At 43.3% G+C, this 17,378-nt stretch overlaps 1 long non-coding RNA gene across 9 annotated transcripts in view; it reads left to right on the forward strand.

Moving 5' to 3' along the window:
- Positions 1 to 5,028: 5,028 nt before the first annotated feature.
- LOC103159158 overlaps positions 5,029 to 17,378 on the forward strand; it is a 51,341-nt gene continuing 38,991 nt past the window's right edge. For 8 of the 9 annotated variants that reach the window (XR_004771507.1, XR_004771506.1, XR_004771508.1 and 5 more), the window contains exons 1-3: positions 5,150 to 5,282; positions 6,294 to 6,452; positions 14,375 to 14,440. This is a non-coding gene — a long non-coding RNA (uncharacterized LOC103159158). Of the gene's footprint in view, positions 5,283 to 6,293; positions 6,453 to 14,374; positions 14,441 to 17,378 lie in introns of all 9 variants that reach the window. The other variant, XR_003488517.2, reaches the window with a different exon arrangement.

Consider the following 17,378-nt stretch of genomic DNA (forward strand, 5'->3'; position numbering starts at 1 on the left):
TCTATAATCCTAGCACTCAGGAAACTGAAGCCTGAATAAGGAAAAGGGAGGGTTCAAGGTCACCCTGAAGATACATCTCAGAGCCCTATCTCAAAAAAATAAATAAAATATAAGCCACAAGTTACTAAGGGTTTTACTTTCATCTTTTCTTGTCTCTTTAAAATGTAACTGATATTATTATAAGGCTTTACAAAATGGCATGTTCACTGGTGGTGGTGGCATGTGCCTTTAAGCCAAGCACGAAGGAGGCAGAGGCAAGAGGATCTCTGAGTTCCAAGACAGCCAAGACTGTTTCACAGAAAATCCCTGTCTTAAAAATCAAAAAGATCAAACAAACAAGAAGAGGCATGGTCAGCAGGGTGGTGGTGGCGCATGCTTTTAAGCCAAGCAGGAAGGAGTCAGAGGCAGGCGGATCTCTGTGAGTTCCAGGCCAGCCTGGTGTACAGACCGAGTTTCAGGACAGACTTCAAAGTTACAAAGAGAAACCCTGTTTCGAAAAAGGCATGGTCTCACTGTTCCTGGGCTATTCTTAACATCCCAAGCTCAAGAGATCCCTCTGCAAAGATCAATTAAAAATGAAAACAAAAAATCAAAACCAGATCCTTCTGCTTAAACTTCCAGAGTAGCTGGCATTATATGAATGTGCCAGTCTAAGCTACACAGCAAAACCTTGCCACAAAATGTAAAATAAAAAATAAGAGCTAGGTGATGGTGCATGCCTTTAATCCCAGCACCCAGGAGGCAGAGGCAGGTGGATCTCTGTGATTTCAAGGCCAGCCTGGTCTCCAGAGTGAGTTCCAGGACAGCCAGGGTTACACATAGCGGAACCCTGTTACAAAAAAAATGAAGAAAAAATAATGAAATGAGATAATTAAAATATAATTGAATCTGAATCTTTGGAATCATGGAGCTCAAATCCATACAAGCAGGTTATCCAATAAAAATTACATCTTGAAAGACTTTTTTTTTTGACACAGGAATCCCAACAAAATCCTGAATGAGAAAGTACTGAATAAGGCCAAGACTCCTGCCTCCATCCCCATTTCAGGGTATTTTCCACTGTATTTGATTATTGAAGTTCAGTATTAATTTCTCATTTTCTAATACTGTTTGTGTCCTGGAATGGACATGGACAATGACCTTAAACAATGCTAACAGGTTACATAATACTATTAACAGATTACCCCAGAGATAAAATTTAAGAATTGACAGCTTATCATAATCTTACTGCCTCAAAATAACAAAGGCACTTTACCATATTCATCTTTTAGCTCGGTTTTTGAGATGGGAGGTCTCAACATGCAGCCCAGGCTGTCCTGGAACATGTTACCCTCTTGTCTCACTTTCCCAAGTACAAAAATTACAAATGTGTATCACTGTATGTGGTATCTAGTCATCTTTAGACCCCTAACACAGCATGCAGTTTATTCGAACATACTAGGTACTCAATAAATGTTTACTTTCTAAAACAGAGCCTTTTCCCTCCTGCTAGCACTTGCTACTAGACTTATTAAATCAAGCAAAAACTGAAATCTCATTAAGTTACATTAGGAGTCTCCAATCATTAAATATAGAGGATATACTAAATAAATTAATGCACACAATGAAAGTTAAGGAACCATTTATTTATATTAAAATTATAAGTGCTACTGGTCGGTGGTGACACATGCCTTTAATTCCAGCACGAAAAAGACAGAGGCAAGAGGATCTCTGTGAGTTCAAGGCCAGCCTGGCCTACAGAGTGAGTTCCAGAATAGCCAGGACTGTTACACAGAGAAACCCTATCTCAAAAAACCAAACCAAAAAATTATAAGTGCTATACTAAATTAACTGGCATATTAATTATAATACTTGCCAACTGAAATGTCTGACTGACCTTTCGCCAGCATTATTTTGTTATCTTAGTTGGCCTGATTGAATGAAAGCAATTTACACATGATCTAGACTAGAATGTAGACTCCAGTTCAAAGTCTGCTAATAACAAACAATATAATTCTGAGCAATTCATTGTTTTCATTTTTAGCTCCTCATTAGCCTATCAGTAACAAGAGAACACCCTTTTTTAAGTTCTAGGAAATGACTACAAACCCTTTGAAGCTTTTATCCCCAACTTAAAACATTTACTATTTTTAAAACTTTATAATATGTAATGAGGACTGGTAAAGATGGCACAAAAAGCAAACACTTAAGTACCAAATAATGCCATGCAATATAAAAATTGTATTGATTGTGAGTCTGTCTGTACAGAGTTTGATGTAGCCCAAGTTGGCTCTGAACTCTTGATCATCTTCCTACAAAATGCAGAGATTACAAGTGTGAGCCCTGACTCTGCTTATTTTAGTATTTTATGTGTATAGGTACTTTGCAAGCAGTGTCCATGGAGGCCAAAAAGAGATGCTGAGACCCCCAGGGCTGGAGTTACAGCTGTCTTTGAGATACCATGTGAGTGCTGGGAATAGAACCCAGGTCCTCTGAAAGAACAGTCAGGGAGCTTAAACACTGAGCCATCTCTCCAATGCAACTTTGTTTTTGAAGCAAGGTCTCACTATGTAGCCCAGGTTGAACTTGAATTTGCAGTTCTCCTGCATTGATTACAAAGTGCTAGGATTAAGCCACCAAGTCTGGCTTTCTTTCCCTCTTCTTCTATTGGCATATATTTATTGTACAAAACAAAGGGTTATCTTATTTTTCACAAATTATATAATGTACTCTGCTCAACTTTTAACCTTTTCTTTGACATGTTCAAAAAAATCAAACCCAGAGCCTTACACATGGTAAGCAAGTACTCAGTATACCACGCTGAGCTACATACATCCCAATATAATTTGTACATACTTAACCTTTTAAAAAATAATTATAATCCAGAAAGATCCTGTGATTCAGATTTATCTACATGTCGTATGTGAAATATGAATCCTATAGCTTGCTATACTATTTGATAATCAGGAAGCTTACTATGGTAGACTAACCTTTTTACCATCTCACATGAATGGAGTAACAATAAGTGAAAATCAAAATAGAAACATAAATACCCAAATAATCAAGCCTGTTCTGTTAAGACAACATAAGCCACACAGGATTTTTACAGCACACATCATTGATATATAAATAGATATGGTAATAAATATTTATGTGTGCTTCATAAAGCATTCAAATAATAAAATTAAAACTTGTTTATAGTCAAACATTCAAACATCCATATGTTGAAGGCACAAGAGAAAAGCAAAGTGAAAAGTTTGCCAGCCTTCTTCAAAAGTAACCAGTGTTAATCATTTTTCCTGTTTATCTTTCAAGGATCCATGTGACCTAATCCAAGTAGATATAAACTTATGTTTCTGTGTCTCTAGGTATAAATCTGTCTGGTCTAAGATGTTCTCCATTCTTAATGGGGGAAAAGAATCCCAGGCACAATCTTTACATACATGTTCAGTACACTGACAATGGTCCAGGCATCAGCACAAGGTAGTATTATGCTGTACAGAAATGGTAAATAGAATATACTTAGATTTTGTGCTTAGAGGTTACATGAAGCAACAGGAGTGCAAAGGTCAGGGATCCACAAAACCTGACTTCTAATCTAAGTAGCCTTGTAACCTTGAGCAAGTCATGAAAGCTTGAGCCTGAGCCTTAGTTTCTGCTTTGTAAAACACAAGGATTGAGCTAAGCTCCTTCCCAACTCTAAAATGGCATAATTATTTCTAAGATGGCCGGCTCTAACAGTGTTCTCTTGAACTGGCTACAAAAAAAAAAAAAAAGTATTAAGGAGAAATGAGAAGAATGAAGAACTACAGTAATCTCCAGTCTTCCAAAAGGAAATATCTATGACTCGTTCATCATCAAGGCACAGATGTAGTGTCACAATTGTACTTGAAGGTAAAGCAGTAGATTATGAAAATCTGATAGGTTTGTTTTCCCCAAAGTTTCCATTAAAACGTTTTGCTTTTCGGAGATGGAGAGAGCTACTGTTTAGTTTCAGCAATCGCCACTCCCCTCCCTTAAAAGAGTAACACCCTGCCACAATTCAAGTAAACTGTGGAGTTAAAAAAAAAAAAAAGAAAAGAAACTGAAAGTCAATTTGGCATTTTTCTTTCAGAAGTAATGCTGGGGAAGTGACCGAGGGTGGCAAGAATGAATTTCCTCCTCTTCGGCCCTCATTCTTTTGGTTTCACATACCAGAAACACACTATCCTGACCCAAACATGCCACAGGCATCAGATGGGAGGGGGGCAGGGAGATTGATCGTTATCTTTTTTGTTAAAATTATTTAACTTGATTTACCTTAGGTGTCACGAAGTTTAAGGAGGCTGACCCGAAGGCTTGAAGCCAGTCACCCTACCCACGGCTTCCAGGGGCAATCCCGGGAACCTTGGACAAGAAGTCCAGTCCAAGCATTCGCCGCGGGCAGGCGGGCGGGCGCGGCCTTCCCGCCCAATTAGGCAGAGCTAGCCCAAGCGGAAGGGAGGGGGCAGAGGAGGAGGGCGGGGAGGAGCGGGAGGAGAGGGAGGGAGGGAGGAGAGGGGGGAGGAGGGAAGAGGAGAAGAGGGGAGGGGAGGGCGGGAAACCCACAAGAGCAGTACCCACCGCGCCAAGTAAGCCCGTCCAAAGCGCCGCGAGCGACCGTTCCCGAGGGGAGGGTCCCGGAGGAGGGGCAGCCCGAGCCGGATCAGGAAAACCCAACTCCGCGGGGCGGCGGGCCGCGGCCTAGGACAAGGAAACGGAAGTCGCTATGTGTCCCTCCCTCGGCCTCCACAGGCCGAACGGTCCCCACGGAGAAAACTCGGAGACCGGAACCAAGTGCGTCCACGTCAGGGCTTTAAAAAAAAAAAAAAAAAAAAAAAAAAGCCACCGGGTGCATTCCGCCAGCTTCCCGGGCCAGCCCAGCCACTGGCCTCGGGCCATGTCCTTCCCACCATCCCCCGGGGAGCTGGGCTCCCGCCCGACGAAGCCCCTCCTTCTTTCCCGCTCCGCCATCTTCCGACCTACCCGCTCGGGCCGGGCGGCCCGCGATTAGCGTGGCGCCCGCTCCGGGGACCACCAACGTCCCGCCGCTTCTCGGAGCCGGAAGGGGGCATCCAGAAAATCCCCAGTCCGCCTCATTATGCAGCCCGAACCCCCTCCCCAGCGCCAAGCCAGAGCCTGACCCAGCGGTTGCACATGCGCACAGGTCACCTCGCAGTCCCCGCCCCCAACCCCAGCGTTTCCTCTTTTAGTATCCAGGACTTTTTTTTTTTTCTTCCCATGGCCTTTATCTGGATTTTAGGGTGAGGAGTAGGGGAATTCAGGTAAGAGGATTAAAAACCGAGGGAGAAAGAGTCAGGACATACTGGATTATTAGTGGCTATCAGGGACTCCACTAGGTGTATAACATACCCTTTGTTATGTAGAGAACCCTGAAAGGCAGGACACCCCTAATGAAACGCTCTGTCCGGGGAAACTGAGACCCAGAGAAGTTAATTATCCCAGTATCACCTACCTAATAAAAAGAGAACCGAGATGAGAGTCGGTCGTCTCCAAATTGAGCAAGATGAAAAGGAGAAGAGAGACAAAAGAGTGAGAGATGTTTGATTTGTGAAAGAGAAAGAGAAATAAAAGAAATAATGGGACGAAAATGGAAAAGAAACACAGAAAGTCTTTGTACACAAAATGATGATCCCGCCCCTAGATTATTCAAATATGCTTGTAGGGTTGTCAGATAAACCTGAATTTAGGTTTGAGGAATTTGGGCTCTTAGTGGCTAGTGTAATAAGATATATTCTGAATATCATTTCAAAGAAGATCATGAGTACCACCTGCCTGGTTAAATATAATGCTGCCCTTGATGAAAAGGAACTTGGAAAAGAAGACAAATATTTTTGGTTCTTAAACTTTTGCTAACATAGTATCTCTCCTAATAATCTTTTTTATTTTAAATTATTACATTGAATTACAGTGTGAGATCAGAGGACAACATGGGGAGCTCATTCTCTCCCAGCATGTGGGTTCCAGGGATGAATTCAGGTCCTCAAGCTTGGTGGCAATACCTTTATCCACTGAGCCACCTGTGTCCTAGGCCCTGATGTGCTTTTACAGCCCTGAGAATTACATCTGACTGATTGCAGTGACGGGAATTACAAACAAAGACTGGGAATGTAAGGCATGGGTGGAGCGTTTGTCTATAGCATGTGCAAGCTCTGGGTTTCAAATCTCATCACTGCCAACAAAACAAAACTCCAAGCAAATATCTGTCTCATTTCTCAGAGAGCTCCCACTTAAATATATAAATCAGTAACCTCCCCCCCTTTTTTTTTCTTTAGATGGGAGTGTTACCAAGCCACCCTCAAATTCATCAAGAGAAGGGTCAGGAGTTCAAGGTCATCCTCAGTAGCAAGTTTGAGCACAGCCTAAGATTCATGGGACCCCGTCTCAACACAAAACTAACAAAATTCACCTCAAGCTACCTCCTTTGTCTTACAGTAAGTTGGTCTGCCATCACCTCCTTTGAAAGAAGCTGATGTCAATTGTACTGGTTTGTGTTATTCAACCCTTGATCTTTCTGCTCTCAGGTTTGCCTGACCATCACCCAGTCTGATTTCTCCGGTCTTAGGCTTGTCGCCACTTCCCCCAGTCTCGCTTGTATGAAGCTGAGTTAAATCCTTCCATTCTGACTTCAGGATAATCGTAAATCCCCTTAGCCTTGAGTTCACTCTCCTCTAGGACAATGTGTAGTGGCTTCTAAGAAAACTTCTTACCATGCCCTGGCTCTTGCCAGTTTGCCTGTCTGTCTTCCTGTCACTTATTGAAACTAGTTGAACAGAAGTAGAGCCTTCTCTAATGCCCTTACCTGAAGATTTTGTTTTCTCACTTTTTGTTCTCTCTTATTCTTTGAACTGAAAGTGTTTTATAGAATCTGTGCTAGGTAGCCTTCCTTGTCTAGATACTTGTTCCAAGCTGGGTTCAAACTCAGGGCAATCCTCTGCTACAACCTCTTGAGTGCTGAGATTATGAGTTTGAGCAACTACCCCCAGCCAGCTAACAATGTTTTTATTGTAAAATGTACACAAATTTACTATTTTAGCCATTTTGTTTTAACAATTCTAAGTGAATGAAAATGAGGCCGTGAATGCTCCAAGGTGTGTTTGAGAAGGACAGAGTTCAGCCAGAGGCATCTGGGAGGGTCAGGACTGAACTAGGCCATGGAGGGGGAGGGGAGCAAGAGGGGAAGAGAAGACAAAGAGAAGAGGGGGGGTAAGAGGATCAAGAGAAGAGTCAAGGACCAAGAGTACTCATGGCCAAAATGGCGTTTTTTTTATATAGCTGGGGGAAGGGAAGCAAAGCCCAGCCCCTGGGCTGGAGAGGTTTAGGGTAGGAGGTGGTGTGAGAAGTGCTGGGAGGAGCCACAGGGACTGAGTGTGCCTGGTCCCTGGTTTCTGTGAGATCTGACAGCAAGTTCAGTGTCATTCAGTACATTCCTGTTACTGTACAACCATCACCACTGCCCATTTCTAGAACCTTCCATCTACCTTCCTCGTTAAACTTAATGGTTTTTTTTTTCTTTGTTACAGTGCAGTTTGTCGTGTCACACAATATAGCTACTTGTATAAATGTCTCATTTCTCCTCTGGTGTAAGCTCGTTTATGGGAAGATCTTTATCCAACTCATTTTTGGAAAGCCCTTGAAGTCACCTTTTCCAAATTTTAAATTTATTCATGGGAGCCAATGCCAGGTCATGTGCGTGGAGGTCAGAGGACAGCTTGCTAGAGTTGACTTTCCTCCCACCATTTGGGTTCTAGGGATCAAACTCAGGTTAAAGGTCCCTTTACCCACAGCTCCCTCTCTCTAGCTCCTTGGATTTTTCAAGACAGAGTCTTGTGTATCCCACACTTATGACATAGCTGGAACTTTTTTCCTTTTTTATTATTAAGGCCAGAGAGAGAGAGACAGACAGGCAGACAGACAGAGAGAGAGAGAGAGAGAGAGAGAGAGAGAGAGAGAGAGAGAGAGATCTGTGTAAGTTCAGGCCTGTGCACACCATAGGCATGTGACAGGCACATGTATGGGGGTTAGAGGGCACAATTCTGCAGTTATCTACTTCTGCCATTGCTTCCATGAATCCAATTCTGGTCACCAGGCTTGTAGGCCCAATCTTGAATTTATCATCCTTTCTCCACCTCCCTGTTGCTGGGATTATAGGTGTGCACCACCCTGCCCGGTTTCTGTGCTGGTGACGTCAGGGCTTTGTGCATACTAGGTAAGCCCTCTCCCCACAGCTGCAGTCCCCAACACCTGGACACATCTCTAGATTCTCTCATCTCACATCCAGCCCACCAGCAAAGCTTACCATGGCTATCTTCAAATTATGGCCAGAGTACGAAAAGTGTTCATCAGCTTCACCAGCACCCCCCCCCCAAAGCCCATCCCTCTCCTGGCCCCCAGTAGCCTCCTCATTGGTCTCCGTTCCCACTCCACTCCATTTCCATAGCAGCCAGTTACCACATGTAAACCATAATACAGACCAGTTTTCCTGTCAGATGCCTTCACTGGCTCTCTGTTTCACTCAAAAAAAAAAAAAAAGACTACTTCCAAAGGTTATGGTGTCAAGCGGGGTGGTGGTGGCACCCACCTTTGATCCCAGCACTTTGGAGGCAGAGACAGGCAGATCTCTGTGAGCTCAAGGCCAGCCTGTTCTACAGAGTGAGTTCTAGGATAGTCTCTAAAGCTACAGAGAAACCGTGTCTGGAAAAAAAAAAAAAGATAGGTTATGGTGTCAGCTACCAGATGGCGTCCAACAGTCTTCACCTCTGACTAGTCACCACTAGTCATGTGCTTGCATGTGTTTCTTCTGCAGAGAATTAGCGCTGTCCTGTGTGACTGATAGAATACAGAAGTGGTGACCTATGACATTTAAGGTGAGGTTGTAAAAGGTCTGTGGTTTCTGCCTTGCTCCCTTGGATTGCTTGTTGTGGAGTAAGCCGGGCATGTTTGAGTACTCAAACAGAAGGTGAAGCTAGCTGCCATGGCTCATGACTAATCCCAGTACTCTAGAGGCCAAGGCAGGAGGATTATGAATGTAAAGCCAGTCTAGTCTACATAGTAAGACCTTACTTCAAGAAAGAAAAGAAGACCATTGCCACATGCTTGTAGTCTAGTCCTTGGAAGGTAGAGACGGAGGCAGGAAGACCAGGATTTCAAGATCACACGTAGCTACATAAGAAGCCAACCTGGGCTACATATCTCAAACCCTACCCAAAAGGGAGAAAAAGAAAAGAAAAAGAATGAAGGAAGGAAGGGCAGGAAACCAGATGACCCCGCCCAGTATCAGAACTAATGCGGAGAAAATGAGTTCTACCCCTTTTCCATCTTTCCTCCCCCAGGACCAGCTAGCTGCCACACCTTGCTGACCACGTGAGTAAGACACTTGGAAGAGGCTATTTCAGGCCTAAGACTCCGATAACTAGTCTCTTGAGGACCGGCATGTAGCTCAGTTGGTAGAGTGCTTGCCCAGCACACATGAAGCTCTGAGTCTGATCTCCCGCACCACATAAACCTAATGTGGTGCTTTATGCCTGTAACTCCAGCACTGGGGAGGCATTGGCAGGAAGATCAGAAGTTCAAAGTCATCCTCAGCAACTTAGTGAATTCAAAGCCAGCTTGGAATACATGAGGCCCTGTCTTAAGTAAATCACTAAAAGAAAGCAAAATCCCCTGTCATAGGTAGGTATTCTATTGCTGTGGAAGGACACCATGACCATGGCAACTCTTCTGAGGAAACCATTTAGTTGAGGGGGCTCACTTACAGTTCCATTATCATCATGGCGAGGAACATGGCAGCATGCATGCAGATGTGTTGGAGGAGTAGCTGTGAGTCCTACACCTTGAAGTCAACAGGAAGTGGTCTTAGACACTGGGCAGCATTCTGAGCATAGGAAACCTCAAAACTCATCCTCACAGTGACACACTTCCTCCAGCAAGGCTACACCCACTCCAACCAAGTCATGCTTCCTACTAGTGCCACTCCCTGTGAGATTATGGGGGCCAGTTACTTTCAAACTAACACATCCCCCAAACAAAACCGTACAACTTACAAAACCGTACAACTTATTGAGAACCAAAGCTAGAATTCTCTCTTTCTTTCCTTTCTTTCTTTCTTTTTTCTTCCTTCCTTCCTTTTTTCTTTTTCTTTCTTTTTTTTTTTTTTTTTTGTTTTTCGAGACAGGGTTTCTCTGTGGCTTTGGATGCTGTCCTTGAACTCACTCTTGTAGACCAGGCTGGCCTTGAACTCACAGAGATCTGCCTGCCTCTTCCTCCCGAGGGCTGGGATTAAAGGCATGCTCCACCAACACCCTGCTCTTTTTTTTCCCCTTTCTTTTGTATGTGGGTCAGACAACTTCAGATGCTGTTTCTCAAGAGCTGTGGTGATTAGATTTTTGTTCATTTGACACAAGCTAGAGTCATCTGGGAAGATAAGAACCTCACTTGGAAAAATGCCTCCGTCATATTGACATATAGGCAAGTCTGTGTGGTATTTTCTTTATTAATGATGTGGGAGGGCCTAGCCCACTGTGGGTGGTCCCAACCCTAGGCAGATGGACCTGGGTTGTACAAAAAAGTATATTGAACAAGCAACATTCCTCTAATGGTCTCTGCTTTAGTTCCTGCATCCAGGTTCCTGCCTTCAGTCCCTGACCTGCCTTTCGTCCATGATAAACTGTAAACTGTAAGATGAAAAAAGCCTGTTTGTCCCCAAGTTGCTTTTGGTTAGGATGTTTATTACATCAACAGAGAAGCAAACTAATACAGGAGCTGCCTCCCAGGTTTTGGAGCTAGGGACTCTCATTTTGCCTAAAGATCACTGTGTATACCAGGCTGACTGGCCAGTGAGCTCCAGGGAATCTACCGTGTCTCTGCCCCACCCCCCTTTCCAATGCTTGGATTCCAAGCCCGTGTTACTATGCCTAGTTTTTTCTCCATAGGCAGGCCTTCATACTTGTAAGGCAAGCACTCTTCTTGAGTTATCCTTCCTCCCAGTCCTATACTGTTGTTCTGCTTTCGTTTTCAGAAGCTAAGTTTTGGAGTAATTTATGAGTCTCTTACACAGAAACAAACAACTGATAAAAATCCTCCCGGCTTCATCCCTGGCATCTCCATGTCCTCACCTCTCACCTTCTATTCCGTTAGCTTTCGTGCTGCAGTGGCTTCGGTGCCCATTCTGTCCGGAACACTGCCTCCACACCCAGTATCTCCATGCCTTGACTTCTGCCTCTCTTGTCATCTTTGCTTACTTGTCACCTTCTCCAAAAGCCCTACAGTGAGCACCGTGTTTAGAGCTTTTAAAGTTGGACATGTAGCCGTGCTCTAAGTCTGGTGAGACCCCAGGACTATTTCTAAGAATTAAAATAAAATTATAATTCCTCCTCCCACTGCTCTCCTTCTCCTTTCCCCAACTCTATATTTTGTTGTCAACAGCATCTATTGTTTCCTTTTGAATTGTTTTTCTTTTTGAGACAGGGTCTCATTATAGAGTCCAGGCTGGCCTGACTTGCAATGCAGACCAGGCTGGCCTCAAACTCATAGAGATCCATCTCCCTCTACTACTCAAGTCCTGGAATTAAAGATATGTGACACCAGGATCGGCTATTTTTCCTCTTTAATATTTTTATAATTAGTTTTAAAATTAATGTTTTTTTTCTGTTTTGTCTTTTCGAGACAGGGTTTCTCTGTGTAGCCTTGGCTGTCCTAGAACACGCTGGACTCAAATTCACAGAGATCTGCCTGCCTCTGCCTCTTGAGTGATCGGCTTAAAGTCATGCACCACCACAGCCTGGCTCAAAATAATAGTTTTTTTTTTTTTTTTTTTTTTTTTTTTTTTTTTTTGGTTTTTCGAGACAGGGTTTCTCTGTGGCTTTGGAGGCTGTCCTGGTACTAGCTCTTGTAGACCAGGCTGGTCTCGAACTCACAGAGATCCACCTGCCTCTGCCTCCCGAGTGCTGGGATTAAAGGCATGCACTACCAACGCCCAGCTAAAATCATAGGTTTTATTATGACATTTTCATCTTAAAATATCATGTGTCTTGCTCATATTCCTCCCACTATTTTTATCTATCTCCTGCATTTTCTGATATACTATATAGTTATCTTACTATTTTCTCTTCTTTTAAAAATATTTATTTTTATTTTTAGTTATGTGTATATATAAGAATCTGTGTGGGGGGTTATGTGCATATGAGTGTAGGTACCCTTAGAAGCCAGAAGAGGGCATCAGAGCTATTGGAACTAGAGTTACAGGCCTCCCAGTGTGAATACTGGGAATTGAACTGAGGTCTCCTGGAGCAGTAGTACCTGCTCTTAACCATTGAGACATCTCTCCAGCTATTTCTTTTGTTTTTGTTCTCTTTCTTTCTTTCTTTCATTCTTTCTTTCTTTCTGTCTGTCTGTCTGTCTTTCTGTCTTTCTGTCTTTCTTTCTTTCTTCCTTTCTTCCTTTCTTCCTTTCTTTCTTTCCTTTTTTTTCCCCTCCAGACAGGGTTTCTCTGTGTAACAGTCCTGGCTGTTCTGGAACTTGCTTTGTAGACCAGGGTGGCATTGAACTCACTGAGATTCACCTGCTTCTAGCTCTCAAGTGCTGGGATTAAAGGTGTGTGCCATCACCACCGCCTGGCTTGTTTCATTTTTTTTGGTAGAGTATCTTTTATTTATTCTTTGACAATTGTATACATGTAAACAATGCATCTTGATCATATGTAACCAAATTCCTCTCTCTAGCTCCCCATAGGAGCTCCTGACTCCTCCTTCCCACTCCCCCTTGGGCATGGTAACATGCCCCCTCCATTCCATGTCCTTTCAGCTGTTTTCTTGTTTCATTATTTTATGTGTGTTAATGTTTTGGATGCATGTATGTCTGTGTGTTCCTGGTGCCTGCAGGGGTGAAAAAGGCATTGAATCCACGGGAACTGGATTTACAGATGGTTGTGAGCTGCCATGTGGGTGCTCGGAATAGAATCCAGGTCCTTTGGAAGAACAGCCAGTGCTCTTAACCACTGAGCCGTCTTTCCAACCCTCATCTGTTTTTTTTTTTTTAACTATATATTTCTTCCTTTCATCCCACTAGAATAAACCCTCAAGAACAAAATGATCAGGAGCCAGGCCTGTTCCTGCATTCTGTAACCCCAGCATTTAAGAGGGTGTGGCAGAAAGAGCAAGAGTTTGAAAACAGCACCACTAAATAGTAAAACCTTGTCTCCAGGGATTGGAGAGATGGTCCAGTGATTAAGAATGCTTTCTGTTTTTTGCAGAGGACCTTCATTAAGTTCCCAGTGCTCACATAGTCATTTAAAAACCATCTGTAATTCCAGTTGCTGGTGGTCTCATGCCCTCTGTACTTTCATCAGATAGTACAGATGAGCTCTTACAGTCTCGCATAGAATTAAGAAGAAAGGAAGAAAGGGGAAAAAACATCACATAGAGCAGGGATCTTTCAGTTGTTCATATAGTTCAAGTGCCCACAACAACATTTGACATGATATGTGTTCAGCAGATATTTGTAGAATGGATGAACAAACATTTCATGACTATTTTAGGCCCTTGGTAAATAGTGAGTTATCCACTGGGATTTATGATCCTACAAAAGTTTGATATCTTGATTCTATGTCTAGGCATCCATAGAAGTGTTACGTTTAAAAAAAAAATCTATTGAATGCTTATTCTTACATGTGCAAGGATATTTGCTTGGAATTTTTCTAAACTAAGAAAAATTTTGGGAAAAAGTATACCAAGCACAAGACTGCAACCAGTGAAAATCACAGTGTTGAAACTTAGTCATGATGGCACACACCTGTAATCTTAGTATTCAGGAGGTGAAGACAGGAGGGCCAGATGTTCAAGGCCATCCATGGCTACATAGTGGGTTTCAAGCCAATCTGAGATGGTTGAGACCCTAACTCAAAACAAACAAGAAACAGAAAAACCTGCCAATGGCCCTCTAAAGGATTCAAACAGAAACTTAGTATGCGGCCACATAGTAAGAGAAAAAAATGGATGGCATATGGATTCATAGGAAAGTAGGAAAAGATAAGTCACATACAAACAGAAGCATTTGCTTTGAATAGGAGAAAGGACACACCTTCAGAGACTAAACTGCATTAGATGAAGATAAATAGAGGAGAATATTTAACAGTAGTCACCACACCTCAGTGGCAACTAGGTTTTTTTGAAAGCAAAATTCATAGTTACCTGCTGGGTGTAATGGCAGTAGGTTAGCATTGGAATTTTTTTACAAGAAGTTAGAAGATAGAGCCCAAATAGAGGAGATCAAAAGCAGAAGTGCTTTGATTGAAGGGGTGTGGGTGGGGTGAGCCCAGGCTTTGCCCTTAGAGCTATTATTGTCTTACGCTCTTTTACAGGAGGGGTACATACCTTCCAAGGATCACACTGGTATCAGAGGATGGCCTTCGTGAAGATCATCGATGGTAATCAATTGGCATCTACTTGCAGCATCTGCTTTTTTGTCCTCTGGCCCCCTCCTTCCCCTTTTCCCTCCCTCCCTCCCTCCCTCCTCCCTCCCTCCCTCCCTCCCTCCCTCCCTTACTTTCTTCCTTCTCTCTCTTTCTGTCCTTCTCTGCTTCTCTCCTTTCTTTTCTGTCTCTCCTTCTTAACCAAGTCTCATACTGTGGTCCAGACTGGCTGGGAACTCCTGGGACTCCTCCTGCTTCAGCTTCCTGACGTTCTGGGATTATAGGTGTAGACCAATCACATCTAGTTCTTTCCTTCTGACTTTTGCTCTGGTGTCTGCATAGCTAAACTTTCCCTCACTTCTTGCAACTGTCATTTCCTCTCCTTATGTAGTCATAAGCTGACAAACTGCTCTGTCTCTAGCCCTCCCTTTCCGTTCCTTCTCTGCCTTTATGTTCCAGGGAATGGGTCAGACAGTTTGGGGTGGTGCCAAAAGTGCACACAGTCATCTCAAGCTAAGGGAAAAGTCCATCCAAGCTTTCTATACACTAGTCCCACCCTATGTCTATATGCAGTCTCTTCAGTGTTCAAAGAGACAACAGTCCAAAAACAGCCAAGGTCAGGGAATTGTTCCTGTGAGTCTGGATTGGAAGAAGGCAAAAACTACTGGAGTTAAGGTCCAGGAGGGAAGCTGGCTTTCTGGAGGGTCAATATGAATGATGGGATGTGTGCTTAGATAGAAAGACTGTGGAGCAGAAGCAAAAGAGCCGAATGGATTCATAGCTTAAATATAGATAATTGCACATAGTGTCTGCTGAATGTTCACCATGGTCTAAGTGTTCTTTTTGTCTTTTTTTTCTTTTCAATTTTTTACTTTTATTATGTGATTGTGTGTGTGTGTGTGTGTGTGTGTGTGTGTGTGTGTGTGTGTGTGGTGCTGACTGTAGGTGTTTGTGTGTAACACTCTGGGTTTGGAGGTCAGAAGACAGTTTTCACATGTTGAGTCTCTCCTTCCATCTTGAAATCTGGGAATTGAACTCAGACCATCAGGCTTGCAAGGCAAATGCTTTTACCCACTGTGCCATTTTGTTGGCCCTCAGAATTGTAAAAAGGACTGAAGATGTAACTTGGTGATAAGTGCTTATCTAGCACATTCTAGGTCCCATGTTCAGCCCCTAGGACCTGGGATGGGGAGTCGGGTGGGGAGAAAAACCTGACTGTACTAGAAGCAACTGGAAAAGATAGAGGAACTAAACTTCTCCCCAGAACCTAGCCCAGAGTGATTGAACATGAATCATGCCCTGGAATTAGAAGTTTCCTAAAGATCTTCCAGTGATTCTGACTCACCACCAGCTTTCAGAATAACTGGTCTATAGATTAAGGTTCAAATCCTTTACTGAACTTTGCATGGCCAATGTCATCACTCCCCCTAATATGGTGGATCCCTGTCTCCTAATATTTCAGAATATGATTATATTTAGAGAAAGGGCCTCTGAAGAGGTAGTTAAGTTAAAGTGCAATTGTCAGGGTGGAACCTACTAAAACCTGATTTTGTCCTTATTGTCCTTGTAATAGGAGAGGAGGCCATTAAAAGAAACATCAGCTGGGCAGTAGTGGAGTACACCTTTAATCCCAGCACTCAGGAGGCAGAAGCAGGTGGATCTTTGTGAGTTTGAGGCCAGCCTGATCTATAGAGCTAGTTCTAGGACAGCCAAGACTTCACAGAGAAACCTTGCCTCAATCCCCCCACCCACCCTCAAAAAAAGCCGGTTGGTAGTGGTGCACGCCCTTAATGCCAGCTCTTGGGAGGCAAGAGACAGTCAGATCTCTGAGTTCGAGGCCGGTGTGATCTACAGAGTGAGTTGCAGGACAGGTTCCAAAGCTATACAGAGAAACCCTGTCTCGAAAAACAAAGATAAAAAACCAACAAAAACCAGAAACCCACAAACAACAGCAACATCCAAGATGCACATACACAGTGAGCATACCAGTGCCTAGGAAGATGGACAGAGGCCTTAGAGGAGAGTGACCTTGCTCATGCCTGATCTTAGATTTCATCCTTCAAAAACAACAACAAGACTTCTAGCCTTCTGACCTGAGACCAGACAAATTTGTATCTGGTATTTTTGTTATGGCAGCTCCAATGGACTAGACCACTTTTTTTTTTTACTCTGGCCCTGAAGAGTTCCCTGGAGCCTCTGCCATTCTTTCCATCCTCTCTCTCCCACTCCACTCTTTGACATTGTGAATCCACAGGACGCTTCTGCCGTCATCTCCAGCACTCTGTTCTGTAAAATGATGCTAACAAAGAACACTTCTCATAGGGTTCCATGAAAACCAACCGTGATCTTTGTCAAAATACTTTTCATATCTATTAAAGAAAGGCTCTGTCACGATGGGTAGAGAGAGCATCGCAAAGAGATTTTTTGCAGCAGAGGAAGGAAGTTAGGCTCGGCTTCACACATAACAAGGAAGGACAGTAATATGTAGCCAAGGGAAAGGAGAGGGGTCAACAGATGGAAAACTACCAAGAGGAAATGTCAAATCTGGGGGAATTCTTGCTGGAGGCAGGCCAGAGTGATGAGCACAGAATGAGGAATTCAATCAGATACCAAGGGTGTTGGTTGCTAGAGACTCAACAGACTCTTAGTAAAACTGGACTAACTGGACTTTAGGACACAGCCCAATGTCCCAGAGGAGCCAGACCCCAGTTCGGTTAAGGAGGGAGCCTTTGTTACTATGTAACACAATTAACATAGTTTGAGAACAGTAAGCACCCAGAAGGCACTGACTGCCATTCCCATGTACAAAGTGTTTTGTTCCATTTCTATGCCTTGTTATGTTCTGACTTGTCAGCTTAAATCTTCTGTTCCACTGCTTCGTTCACCTAATTCCTCAAGATGGACATCTTAGGAAGATGTGGTGCTGAATACCTATAATCTCATCACAAGAGTA

This window comes from Cricetulus griseus, chromosome X, assembly GCF_003668045.3.
Source record: "Cricetulus griseus strain 17A/GY chromosome X, alternate assembly CriGri-PICRH-1.0, whole genome shotgun sequence".
Taxonomy (NCBI): domain Eukaryota; kingdom Metazoa; phylum Chordata; class Mammalia; order Rodentia; family Cricetidae; genus Cricetulus; species Cricetulus griseus.